This window comes from Microplitis mediator, chromosome 2 (assembly GCF_029852145.1).
Source record: "Microplitis mediator isolate UGA2020A chromosome 2, iyMicMedi2.1, whole genome shotgun sequence".
Classification (NCBI taxonomy): Eukaryota; Metazoa; Arthropoda; class Insecta; order Hymenoptera; family Braconidae; genus Microplitis; species Microplitis mediator.
In genome coordinates, this window is record NC_079970.1 from 11,348,082 (window position 1) to 11,361,693 (window position 13,612).

Genomic DNA, 13,612 nt, shown 5'->3' on the forward strand with positions numbered 1-13,612 from the left:
CCACACACTTTTGCACAAATTATCCCACACATTTTCCCACACAATCAGACACACATTATCCCACACATTTTCCCACACAATCAGACACACATTATCCCACACATTTTCCCACACAATCAGACACACATTATCCCACACATTTTCCTACACAATCAGTCACACACTATCCCACACATTTTCCCACACGATTTCCCACACATTCAGCCACACATTATCCCACAGATTTTCCAACACATTCTCCCACACATTTAGCCACACAATTATATCACAAAGTGTGTCAGATAATTTGTCGCTAAATGTGTGGGATAATGTGTGAGAAAATGTGTGGGAAAATGTGTGGGATAATGTGTGGCTAAATGTGTGGGATAATGTGTGGGATAATGTGTGAGAAAATGTGTGAGAAAATGTGTGGCTAAATGTGTGGGATAATGTATGGGAAAATGTGTGGCTAAATGTGTGGGATAATGTGTGGCTAAATGTGTGGGAAAATTTGTGGAAGAATGTGTTGGAAAATCCGTGGGATAATGTGTGGGAAAATGTGTGGGAAAATGTGTGGGATAATGTGTGGGAAAATGTGTGGGATAATGTATGGGAAAATGTGTGGCTAAATGTGTGGCTAAATGTGTGGGAAAATTTGTGGAAGAATGTGTTGGAAAATCCGTGGGATAATGTGTGGGAAAATGTGTGGGATAATGTGTGCGAAAGTGTGTGGCTGAATGTGTGGGAAAATGTGTGGGATAATGTATGGGAAAATGTGTGGCTAAATGTGTGGCTAAATGTGTGGGAAAATTTGTGGAAGAATGTGTTGGAAAATCCGTGGGATAATGTGTGGGAAAATGTGTGGGATAATGTGTGCGAAAGTGTGTGGCTGAATGTGTGGGAAAGTGTGTGGGATAATGTTTGAGAAAATGTGTGGGATAATCTGTGACTGAATGTGTGGGAAAGCGTGTGGTAAAATGTGTGGCTAAATGTGTGGGAAAATCTGTGGAAAAATGTGTGGGATAATGTGTGTTTGATTGTGTGGCTAAATGTATGGGAGAATGTGTGGGATAATTTGTGGTAAAGTGTGTGGGAAAATGTGTGCGATAATGTATGTCTGATTGTGTGGCTAAATGTGTGGGAAAATGTGTGGGATAATTTGTGCGAAAGTGTGTGGGATAATGTGTAACTGAATGTGTGGCAAATCGTGTGGGAAAATGTGTGGGATAATGTGTGGGATAATGTGTGGGAAAGTGTGTGGGATCATTATTATTTAATTGACACATATTTCATTTCCTCTTACGTTCAGTATGTCAGATTGACAGTTAATTTTCGTTGTGAATTAATTTTTTTTATCGAATCGTTCTGTTTTATTTAAGCATTTGAATTCATTTTTTGAATAACTCTGATTTTTTCAGACGGGTTTTTTTGCTAGCTTCAATCATAACTATGTCTTTGTTTTTCTAAGCAGGATTCTAAATAAATATTCGGAATCGTGAAATTAGCTGCCTCGTTATTTGAAATCACGACTTTTGAATTTTTTAATTTTACGATTTTCAATTTTTTTTCTCTAGGACTTTTTAAACGGGCAAAAGTTGCGACACTACTTATGACTTAATACTACTTCATGACTATTTTTTCCTTATATTTAGTATTCTATCTAATTACTATTGATTTACTTATTGCCACTAGTTCTTATTACTACTTATCGTTTATATTATTATACTAAATTATTGTCACTATAATTACTTAAAACTAGTATTATTACTATACTTAAATCTAGGACTAAAATTCTAATACTATGTTTGTTTTATTGTTTAAACAACTAATTACTAATCTACTATGTACTTACTACTACTCTTAAATCTACTGACTTAAAAACTATTTCTTATTTATATTTCTATTATTTCTTATTAATATGACTTATACTAATTTCTTGTATTACTTTTATATACTATTGGGTTTATTTTTTTTTCTTTTCTTATTATAAACATTATTATTTCCGTTCGGTAATGACGTATTATTATTTATTTATACTTATATTACTGTGTTTATCGACTTTTAAGTTTAAGTTGAATGAATCTAGCGAGATACAAAATTATATGGATGCACTGTATGAGTATGTGAATGCGCGCCCAAGCGAAAATTATTTTAAGTCCTGAGCAGGCAGAGTCAAAGGAAATAGAATAAAAACGCTTATAGAGATTTCAAATGAACCTTTTAAAAGATTCAAGAGATTGAAAGAATTATAAAATAAACTGAAATACGAGAAATATTAGCTGAAATTGAAATAAACTCTAATATTTCAATCGTTCATTCTTTCATTTTCTATCCGTCCGCCCGGATTACCGTCGCTCGCACGGCTAAGTTCTTGGTAGTTAGTATTTACTTAACATCTTAAACGAATTATTTGTCTTTAAATTCAGTTTTACATTTGATAAAATTATTTTTTCTCGATTCCGTTTGACTCTATAACTCTGGACTTAGAAGAATTCTACAAACAGTATACTTTCGATTTCGACAATAGAGGGTGATGGAATTTATTTCCGTCCACATCTACAGCGGATAGATATGACGATAAAACCGCGCATATAAGCCCGTAGAGGCGAACTTAGTCTCTCCAAGAGGTTGTCCGAGGAAGACCATTCCCAGTCAACATCAAGGAAGGCCGTTTACCAGGAGCTCGACCGAACCAGGTAAACGAACCTTTTCTCTCATGGAGGGTTGAGCATCCCCACCCAGAGGCATTCTGCCAAAGGGTGATCTTAGCCGAGTAGATGGGGGTTTGTCGGAGAGGTCGGAGACCATCCGCTTACCTTCGGGGGATAGGACGCGTGTAGGGCCGACGGGGTAGTCGACCAGACTCCCCTGAAGCAACCGGGAAGGGGTAGACCGCGATGTTAGGCCGCGTAAATTTTGGTATGTGTGTGTGTGTATTTTGTGTGTTACGTGACCGCGTGGAAATATTAATAACCAGTGACATTTTGTTATTAACCCGCGTTAAATTATGGATGTTAATTATTGTAAGAGTAGTAGAACTGAGCATCGGAGCTCATGTAAAAAGGTTTTTGTTTTGTTTAAATAAAGTTTTGATTATTGTTTATTCATAAAACTGTCTATAAATTAAAGACCCCTTTTGAACCCTGGACTCCGGCGAGCTAAACTGAGCAAAAAGGGGTAACTATTTATTGGAAATTATCAATGTGGTGATGTATAATTGGTAACAATTTGCGAATTCATCCAAGTTCTGATTTTCTGGTAGTTAAAATGATTTTGATTCATAATTAATTTGGCTTATATTTAATGTTTAATTAATAATTCTAATTTAACCCATTATTTTACTCGTTACACTATCAACAATAGATATTATTTGCCTTAGTAATGTATATAGTTTCTATTCTTTATTTTCTTGACGAATAAGACCTCCTACATAACAACCGAGATATTTAATTAATGTTTTCATTTCAGATGCGGATATTATAAGCGAACCTTTTTTCAAAGCAGCAATTTTTATTTCAGGAGGAATATTTAACCCATAAGAGGAACCGTGATCAAAATTTTTTATTGTAGAATTTAAAGTATCAATCGAAAAATATTTGTGAATTTTAATTAAATTATACAGTATTTTTGGAATTACGTATCGACAAACTCCTTCATACAAATCATGCATACAATCAATTGAAACGTTATCAATAATATGGTAATTTTTTAAATCATTAAACACACATTCTTCGGTAACTCCATGTGATTTTTCGCGTGAATGTTTTTTATAATTAATTTTTTTTCTAAGTATTTTTTTTTTCTGACAGTTTACTACGAGTAATTTTAGTTGCCAAACATATGCGACACGCTGAATTATGCCAGAAATTGGTTGTAAATCCTAGAAGCTCATGCTGTCCTAAGTTGTCCCCAATAACTGACAACAACGCGAAATAAATAGTAATTTTTTTCCTATTTACATTAATAACTAAGCCATTTTGCTCCAATTCAGCTAGTTGTTTTTTTATATGAGCAAAAATTTTACGGTTTGATAAATTTTTATAGTCTCTGCTATTATGCAGCTGTGCAAGAAAAATATTATTAACAAGACTAGAATATTCTTTTGGCAGACAAGGCATGGATATATAAACTGCACCAAGCTTATGTAAACCTCGATGAGATCCGAAAATGTTTTTAATTTCGAAGTCATCAAAATAGAATAATAATGGTAATACAATTTTACCCGAAAATTTAGTTTCTATATTTTTCCAAAGATTACCTTGTAGAGGTGAGATAACACGTTTGCTGCACTTTACTGTCTCCATATGATCTGTAATTATCTTAAAACTATTTGGAAGAGACAAAAATCTTTCTAAAACCAATTTAATAGGTATCGATTCAATTTTTATTGGTTTACTTCGTATACTGCGCATTTTATTCATTTTTCTCGAATGTAAAACATTTGTTATGATGAGCGAACGGGGAGGTATATAATTTTTAGAAGCTTTAAAAATGTTTAGTGTCAGGTGCTCTGTTTTAAAATGGGAAAAAGTATTCTGTGCTACTTGTGATAATGAACCCATATGTTCACGGTCCAAAGAACAATTTGTTTGATTGAATGTGTCAGATAGAAGAGAATTATTTAAACTAGCTACGTCATTGATCAGCTCTTGGGCCATACATCGCGGTATTTCTAATTTACTGTGCCATTTCATTGCGAATTTATTTACATTATCAAAAGCTTTATTGCCGGAATCAAATAAGGTATCATTGTCTATAGAACTTTTTGTCATTCGACCACTAAAATTATTCACTGTTTCTGTTCGGATTGCCACAGAATTATTTAAAGAACAATGTGGTGTATCTAATTGAGTTTTTTGAAAATCTTTATGTGTTATTTTATTAGACAAAAATGACCTTTTATTTTGTAAAATTAGGTTTTGAGGTTGATATTCGTCTTCTTTATCAATTAAACAACAATTACTATCAATTGAGGAACTACTACAATGAATTGATTCAGATTGTTTTGAGAATGATTCGTCAAGTTTTAATTTTTTTAAAGGAGTGATATCGGTCAGTTCATCAGTATATTTGTTTAAAAAAACAGAAACGTTATTTAATGAGTTTACTCGTATGACTGAACTATTCGAAGATATTTTTGAATCCAAATGCTTCGCATTTAAATGTTTCATATAGCTATAAATATTTTCGAAACTACTATAGAGATGACAACAATTACATTGTTGTTGTTTTTGTAATTTATGATCTATTTTAATATGAGTCATTAAGTCAGGAAAATCTAAATATTTTTGACAGAAAGGGCATGCGTGGGCCATAATAATCCTAAAATAATTTAATATAATCTCGAAATATGGAAAAAAAAAATTAAACGGATAATAATTAACTTTTATCGATCGTACTATTAAGTTGATACATCGAAATAATATTGGAGTATTATAAATTATTTTTTTATGAGACTCATTTGAAGAATAAAGTAGTAAACAAAGTTGTTGGGAAAACTTTAATTAATACACTGAGAAAAAAAATACTATTTTCCAAACCAGAATTTCTTTGTTCAAGAAATCCGTTCAAAATATTTATTATATTATCATTAATTATCAATTTCTTGAGAAAAGAGCATCAAATTTATTTTTGTTATTATATGAATTTGATATTATATTATGAGTAAACAAAAGAATAGCTTTACTTGAATTAAATAAAAATTATTTCCTTCAATTTTACGAATTCTTGAGACGAAATTGTATATTCTTGAAAATTATCAAGAATGTATGTCCTTGTATCGAGTAAATGTTCTTGATACAAGTATTTTTTTTTCTCAGTGTATACATCAATTAATTAATAAATTGAAATTATAAAATCAAATGAAACATTTAAGCATTGAACAATATAAACTATTCGGGAAAAATACTATTAATCTTCTGTTATTTTACTCAATATTATTCTATTGTAATCACATCAATGATTTTAATATGTGTAAAGTATTTTAATAACATATTAATTCAACACGTTTTCAAGATTTTTAGTGGAGCATAAAATAATATTAAGTAAATATTTTAACATGAGAAACTTCACTCCTTTAAATCGCTATATCAATGATATTCAAGAGTTTTAACCAGAATCAAGTAAGTTATTGGATAATTAAAAAAAATTTCATCATACTAAACAAAAAAAAGCAATAAAATAATGGCTTCATAATTAATTCAGGTAATTATCGGGTTGGTAATGAAGTCATTATTCAAATATTGGCATAGAAATTAGTCAATTATTCACGTTGAATTGTCATCATTAAATGACCGCTGCAACTTTTTCATCAATCTCATTACATGAGACTCTTGGTAATCTTGTTTAGTTGTAAAATTGTATAAAACTTGTTGTATTGTATTCCATATATAACGGCTTGCTTTAGGGTAGTTAATATAAAAAACGAAGTAAAATTTAAAACAAGCGTCAATAGCTTGTATACCTTCAACAGGATACTTTATCGAATCCACACAAAGATACAATGCCTTGATGTAGGAAACAGCTTGCCCAATCGCAACAATGTGCGGAGGTAAAAATGTATTACCTGAAGCTTTCTTGATATCATCATGCGCTTTAGCAATCGAACAAAATAAAAAAATACTGTTTATTTTAATATCAAAAATCTTTAAATTATTTATGTAATAAAATAAACTAACTTTATTTATTGAGCACTCTTTGAGAGTTTTTTTTTTTATAACAAATTGAAAATCATACGTACTTTTACAATAATTACAAGACTGTTTTTTGTAATTTGAGTTGAACATTTTGGAGATTTAAATTCATTAGTTTTCGATAATTTCACTTTCGGAGCGATAAGATGAGGAATCAATAATAATTGAGCAACAACTCGAGAATCTAGGTATAGAATCAATTACTGTAATATTTAAAACTAAAGAAATAAATTAAAAGCTAATATAACTGTATAAATAAAATCTGAAAAATGTTATACTCTTTGATGATGACTCCAACTCAATGACTTCACACAAAGTCTTGACGTAGTCGTTTTTTAGTGGTGTCGTTAAATCCCGTATATTTTTTATAAATTTACCCCATTTACTTATTGGATTTCCAGTGATTAGACCTAAACTATTAAAGTCTTCAAGAATTAATTTGATACCAACTGCAGGGTTTTTTAAAACTGGCCATGCAGTGATAATATCGGCTACTCCGGAGTTGCTTTTTTTTATCCAATCAGAACGGTAGTTAGCTGCAATATTCCAATGTGTAATAAGATCTTCATTTGGGTACTCGAATTCCTCCAACCACTTTACGCTATCTTGTACGTTTAAGTTTTGCTTTGAAAAAAATAATTCGTTTCGAATTTTCATAAAACAATTAATTAATTGAAGAAATTTTTTTTTAATTTGAATTAGAGTTATGATGTGTATGTAAATAATACATTACCATCAAGTTTAGGAATCTTAGCAGTATTTTCATCTGATGACGGATCTCTCAATCTTTTTTGACAGCGTCCTGAATACTTACGACATTCATATTTTGAATTTTTAAACTTGTCAACGATTTTTCCACGAGGAGGATGATATGCGTTGTCACGAGATTCTTTTTTTAATATTCGTGGAATATAGTAAGTAGCTAAATCTTCACTTGGAAAAATTTTTATGATATTTTTTGCAATAGTCTCATAGTGTGGACTTTCCCAGTCTTCAGTAATTAACAGCAAATTATTAGCAATTACGTCTACAATACAATTTGATTGTGAATCATCAATTCCAACATCAGGTTTATAATTATTAACCAAATAATTTGTTATATAATTTGAGTGAAGAATTTTTTCGATTTCAGATACAGATATTCTGCTAAACAAACAAATTTTTTGGGCATAAATATCAGTCAAAACTTCGAGAGCTACATTTTCTTCATAAGATACTACTGATAAACCATCTTCGTCGTTTTCTCCACAGTTGTCATTCTATAAAATTAATAATTTTCAAAATTTAACTAAATTTTTGGTGTGCAATAAATGGTTAATATTTTAGGATATTTATCCACCACATTAAAAAAAAATATTATTATAATAATAAATTAAAAAACTATTTGTGTTACTCACGTTAGATATTATTTCTTTCAATTTAGTCTTCAATATAATTCTATGCTCTGGACTGGAGACGTAATTATTTATTAGATTATCGTTTAATCGAAACAACTTTTTTTATCAACGCCGTAATCTATACATAAAATTTTAAATCAATAAAGAGTAAGTTAATACTGTAAATTTTATTTGAACAACATTAATAAAATATTGAGTAGTGTAGATAGCTCAACTGGTAGAGCACTCGGCGTGATACCGAATAGGTCTGGGTTCGATTCCCAGTTCGGGCTATCTATCTTTTTCTCAATTTATCTATAAATTGTCTTATTGAGAGGTTTGCATGTTTAGGTTTCCACTATAAAAAAATGGTACACATACCTTCAAAAACTTCAGAATATTCATCCAAGCCACACAAAACTAAAAAATCTTTGACATAAATATCTGTCATTATGATAATTTTTTTTTTTAATAACAAACGATGATACTAAATCAATCTTAATTTATAAATAAAACAATCGCATAACTTAAACAAAAGAAAATCACAGAATAAACACACATATACACAAAAAAAAATTTATCGGATGGAGATCATTCTTTTTTATCAAAGAAATTGTTTAGTAGACAGAGGGTAAACCAGATATTTCTTGGATGAAGTAAAATAATTTTGTTACTTAAAAAGAAAAATTTTTAAAACTATACTTTTTTCACACTCGATTCAGTAGTAGAATTACTCATTTTTTAAATTTGCGTATCTTGATATAATAAACACTTTTCTTAAACAAAATGTGTTACTTACTGAAACCAAGGCTATTACAGTCTTGCGTCAAGAAAGTTTTGTTTTGGAGTTTTTCACATGCCAATAAATTGTAACGTTACATTCTGCAACGGTTACAATTATTCCGAGGACTCAATGAAAGAGTCCAGTATCCTTGGGCCAAGCTTACAAGCCAGCCTTGGTATAAGTCTGGAATGATAACACAGGGCCTATCCTGATTGCTAGACCTGGCTCATGATTCATTGCCAGACCTGGCCCGGGCTTCGTTGCCAGATCTGGCCCATACATCGAAGAAACAGATAAATTTAATTAAAAAAAAAAAATTATTATTATTAACCTTGTAGAGTTCATGATCATTAACGTTTAAACTATCAAAGGGAGGTAAATGATGCGAAAAAAACTCAGTGAAAATTCTGCTGGGCTCTGGGCGTGAACTGTCGTCCTTCTGATTGCTAGGTCCGAACGATAGCTACTGAACGAATTTACTAATATTGAACTAATATATTTATATGATCTACTTATTAAACAATAGTTATAGCCAAACTTAGGTAATCCTACCTTGGCCCAAGTCTGGACTGCTATTGGACGGCCAAGGCAGGGGCACCCACTCTTAGCTCAAGCTCGATTAATCGGAGTCAAATTTCCTCCAAAGGCGAGTTTATTTTACTATTAAAACTCCAAATCTATTATGCAGACTGAAATAGAATCTAGACTACTCCGCTAAAGAGTCAAACTCCCTATTTACTCCGTATGCGGAGTGACTTTTTTTTTAAAACTCTGAAACTCTGAAATTCTGAGTAACGGAGTAAATTTGGATTTAGATAAAGTCCGTAATTACTCCGAATTCCTACTGATTTTTTACAGTGTATCATACTGACTAGAATTTTTTCCCTATTTGCCTTAAGTACCACACGGAAAAAAGAGCAGTTGAAAAATTACAGTTTCGTATAGTAGTAAAGCGCTCCGAGTCTGAAACTGTACAAATTACATTTTTTATCAGTAAATTTTACAGAAATAACAAATATTACAGTTTCAAACTCGATACTGTCGATTTAAACTGTAACATTAGCTGCTTAAAATTATATTAATTTTATTACTATAACAAATTTCTAACATTACATTTTAAGCTTTAATGTTTAAAAATTTTTGCTCTGAAAGCCTTTTCTACTGTAGAAACTGTAATTTTTCAACTGCTCTTTTTTCCGTGCATAAGGACCTCGTCAGGTTAATATAAGGTTTGCCTTATTAAGGCAAACCAGACGAGTTCCTTATCAGGAACTCATCAGGATATCCTTATTTAAAAAAAAGTTATTTGCCATCCGGCTGACCTGACAAGTTCCGTATTAGAACTTCATCAGGATATCTTTATTCAAAAAATCGGTCTATCAGTTGACCCTGCGGGCCAGCCCCAAAACTTCCCACTGTTTTCGAGCTCAAGAACCTCGAAAACATTATTGTGAATATATTTTCGAGCTCTTCGAGCTCGAAAATACGTTTGTGTGCTGTTGTTTTCGAAAAAAAAACGTTTTTTACCATTTTTTCTCCAACGACATCTCTCAAACGAATAAACTGATTGAGACGGTTGAGGTAGCAATCGACGCGTTTTATCAAGTTCTAAAGCTGATCAAATTTTGAATTCGATTTATCGAGTCGTTTTTGAGATATTTCAGAAAAAATAAAAAAATTTTTTTTTTTTTAATTCTTTTGACAACGGTTTCTCTTGAACGAATGAACCGATTTTGATGGTTGAGGTGACATTCGACGCGGCTTATAAAGCTCTAGAGCTCAGTCCATTTTGGAATCAATCCATCGAGCACATTAAAAGTTATCAAAAAAAAACATTTTCGAACAAATTCTATTTTGGGAATATCTCTGAACGAGCCCTACCGATCAAGCTCAATTTTCTTACAGCTTCGAGATATTGACAAGCCGCGTCGAATGACACCTTAAAGTTCAAACTCAGTTCATCCGTTCAAAAGATACAGGTATTTACATACGTACGTACGTACGTACGTACATACGTACATACATACATACATACACTCGGGCATTATCTTGAAATTAGTCAGAATAGCTTCCTAGGACCTCGACAACTGATGAAAATTCGATTTTCGTAAATCGGACCGAAACCAATAACTTCCCGAATTTTTTATAATTTACAATTTTCTTAGCGGGAAGTTGAAAATCTGGGCGTCGGTTGACCCTGCGGGCCAGCCCCACAACTTCCCGATGTTTTCGAGCTCAAAGAGCTTGAAAACATTGCTGTAAATATATTTTCAAGCTCTTCGAGCTTGAAAATGCAATTACCTGGGTTTATTTTTTATGAGCTTTTCAAGCTCTACCAAGTGACGTATTTTGCTAAAGTTTGACAAGTTAAGAATCGAAAATTATTAATGGAGAAGCGGTTTTCAAATTTTTATTTACGATTATGTTCAATGAAATAAATGTATCGAGGCAGAAATCAATGTCAGTGATCAAAATCAAGATTTGAGTGAGTTTTGACTTAGGTCAGGGCAATAACATATGAAATATCCGAGAAACATATTAAAAACTGGGTTTTCTCAATTTTTGCTGATAATATGATTTAAACTAAAGAACAAGTTAGATGACATTCTATGATGATCGAAAGAGATTATAAAGACGAATAGTTGATATGATTTCAGACACAATTAGTACATTATATTTTGATTTATCCGGAAAAAATAACGTTTTATGTTATTTTCTTAACTTTTCAGCGCCGATATCTTTTGAACTAATGAACCGATTTAGACGTTTGAGAAGGCAATCGGCGCGTTTTCTCGAATTCTAGAGCTGATATAATTTTGGAATCGATCCGTTCTGCCGTTTCGAAGATATTTGGAGAAACCCGTTTTTCACCATTTCTTTCTTCTACGATATCTCTCGAACAAATTAACCAATTGAGATGGTTAAGGCGGCGATCAACGCATTTTATTAAGTTCTAGAGTTGATTAGATTTTGAAGTGGATTGTTCAACTCGTTTCTGAGAAATTAATAAAAAACTAAAAAAAAAAAATTTTTTTTTTCGTAATTCACCAATATTTTTGAGTCTACTTGATCAAATGATCTGAAATTTTCAGGAAAGTTGACGGCCAACAAGCTCTTTCGATTGCCACCTTAAACATCTAAATCGGTTCATTAGTTAAAAAGTACCAGTTCATTAGTTAAAAAGTAACTTCCTGAATTTTTCGAGAATCATCGATTTTCTTAACGGGAAAGTTAAAAAAATTTATTTGCTGATAGGTCAACCTGACGTGTTCCTTATCAAGACTACATGAGGATATCCTTATTAATAGAAAAGTTATCCAGTCCCTTAAAATATTTTATTTACAAGGTAAAAATTAAGCAAAGTACAAAAGAATATTGTATAAAAATTACGTCAATCATTGCAGCACGGATTTTTTACTTCTTTATCGGTTATTCTTTGAAATCATAATGAATATAATAATTACACTTACAAAATTACATATGAGTGTCAGCGCAGTGGTTAGCATCAAGGACTTTAAATCAGACGGATGTAGGTTCGAGCCCAACAGCCATCGGGATTTTATTATTATAGTTTATATAACACGGGAAAAATTTTTTATTTAGCTTTAAGTATCGTTAACTCATTAAACAAATCAATAGATCAAATAGACTAATACATATTTTCGTAGGAAATTGAACGCTCTACAAAAAAGGTCTCTTATCATTTTTCGATAAACCCATCTGTTCAAAAGTTATTGGAGCTCGAAGTAAAGTTGGAGATCTTTTTACTATTCCGGCGAAACTATTAGACTTATCACAAAATGTTATATGATCTTTTTTGTTGACAATTTTATTCCCTTCAAATTATTGTTAGTAAAGTTTTTTAAGATCCAGCATCGTTTTCTAGTTATTTCTATTTTAATGTCGAGCTCTTGAAATCGGCCAGAACTACATTTTTAAGAGCTTGAAATTAGAATGAAAATAAATAGAAAATAATGCGGAATTTGAAAAAATTTCACTGATAATAACTTGTAGAGAATAAAATTGTCAACAAAAAAGATTTCATAAAATTTCGTGATAAGACTGATAGTTTCACCTGAAAAGTAAAAAGGTCTCCAACTTTACTTCGAGCTCTAATAACTTTTGAATAGATGGATTTATCGAAAAATGATAAGAAACCTTTTTTGTAGAACGCTCAATTCCCTACAAAAGTATGTATTAGTCTATTCGATCTATTGATTTGTTAACAAGGTTAAAAATACTTAAAGCTAAAAAAAAAATTTTTCCCATGTTATTTAAATGGGAAAATTGAATTTTTCAATGAGCTAGGTCTGTAATCGACATGGAATTTTTTTTTCTGGCGCAAAAATTTTTTTTTTGTGTTGTACTATAGTTTTTAACACATGCACTCGAAAAAAAAAATCTGGCTCCGAAATGAAGCACCCTAATATACATATATAAACTTTTGAGTCGATAGTATTTTTTGACTCTACTAGGTAAACCCTGATTAAAAAAATGTATTTGACAGGATTAAAAAGGATTAAAATTTTAATACTTTCAAATCCTGATAAATACTGTAAATCCTTTTTCAAAATTCACGATTAATCATATTAAATACTTTTTAATACTAAAATAATCGAAAGGAGTAGAAGGATTTGAAAGGATTTAACTAGCATTTGAAATTTCTAGTTCTATTGAATACTTTTTGATCCTGAAATAATGTTTTTATTTCGTTATCTTTTTAGGATATAAAAGGATTCAACCAGTATTTAAAATTTTTAATGCTATCGAATACTTTTTAA

At 31.2% G+C, this 13,612-nt stretch overlaps 1 protein-coding gene and 1 long non-coding RNA gene across 7 annotated transcripts in view; one reads left to right on the plus strand and one right to left on the minus strand.

Annotated features, from left to right (window-relative positions):
* The window catches only part of LOC130663026 (uncharacterized), a 490,048-nt gene that overhangs the window by 316,442 nt on the left and 159,994 nt on the right, over positions 1-13,612 (plus strand). The gene's annotated exons all lie outside the window — the stretch shown is intronic.
* Positions 6,256-8,539, minus strand: LOC130663036 (uncharacterized). The gene is made up of 6 exons (XR_008989149.1): positions 8,429-8,539; positions 8,069-8,186; positions 7,405-7,930; positions 6,950-7,295; positions 6,719-6,855; positions 6,256-6,571 (listed from the first exon to the last, which is right to left on the minus strand). It is a non-coding gene; the product is annotated as an uncharacterized LOC130663036 (long non-coding RNA).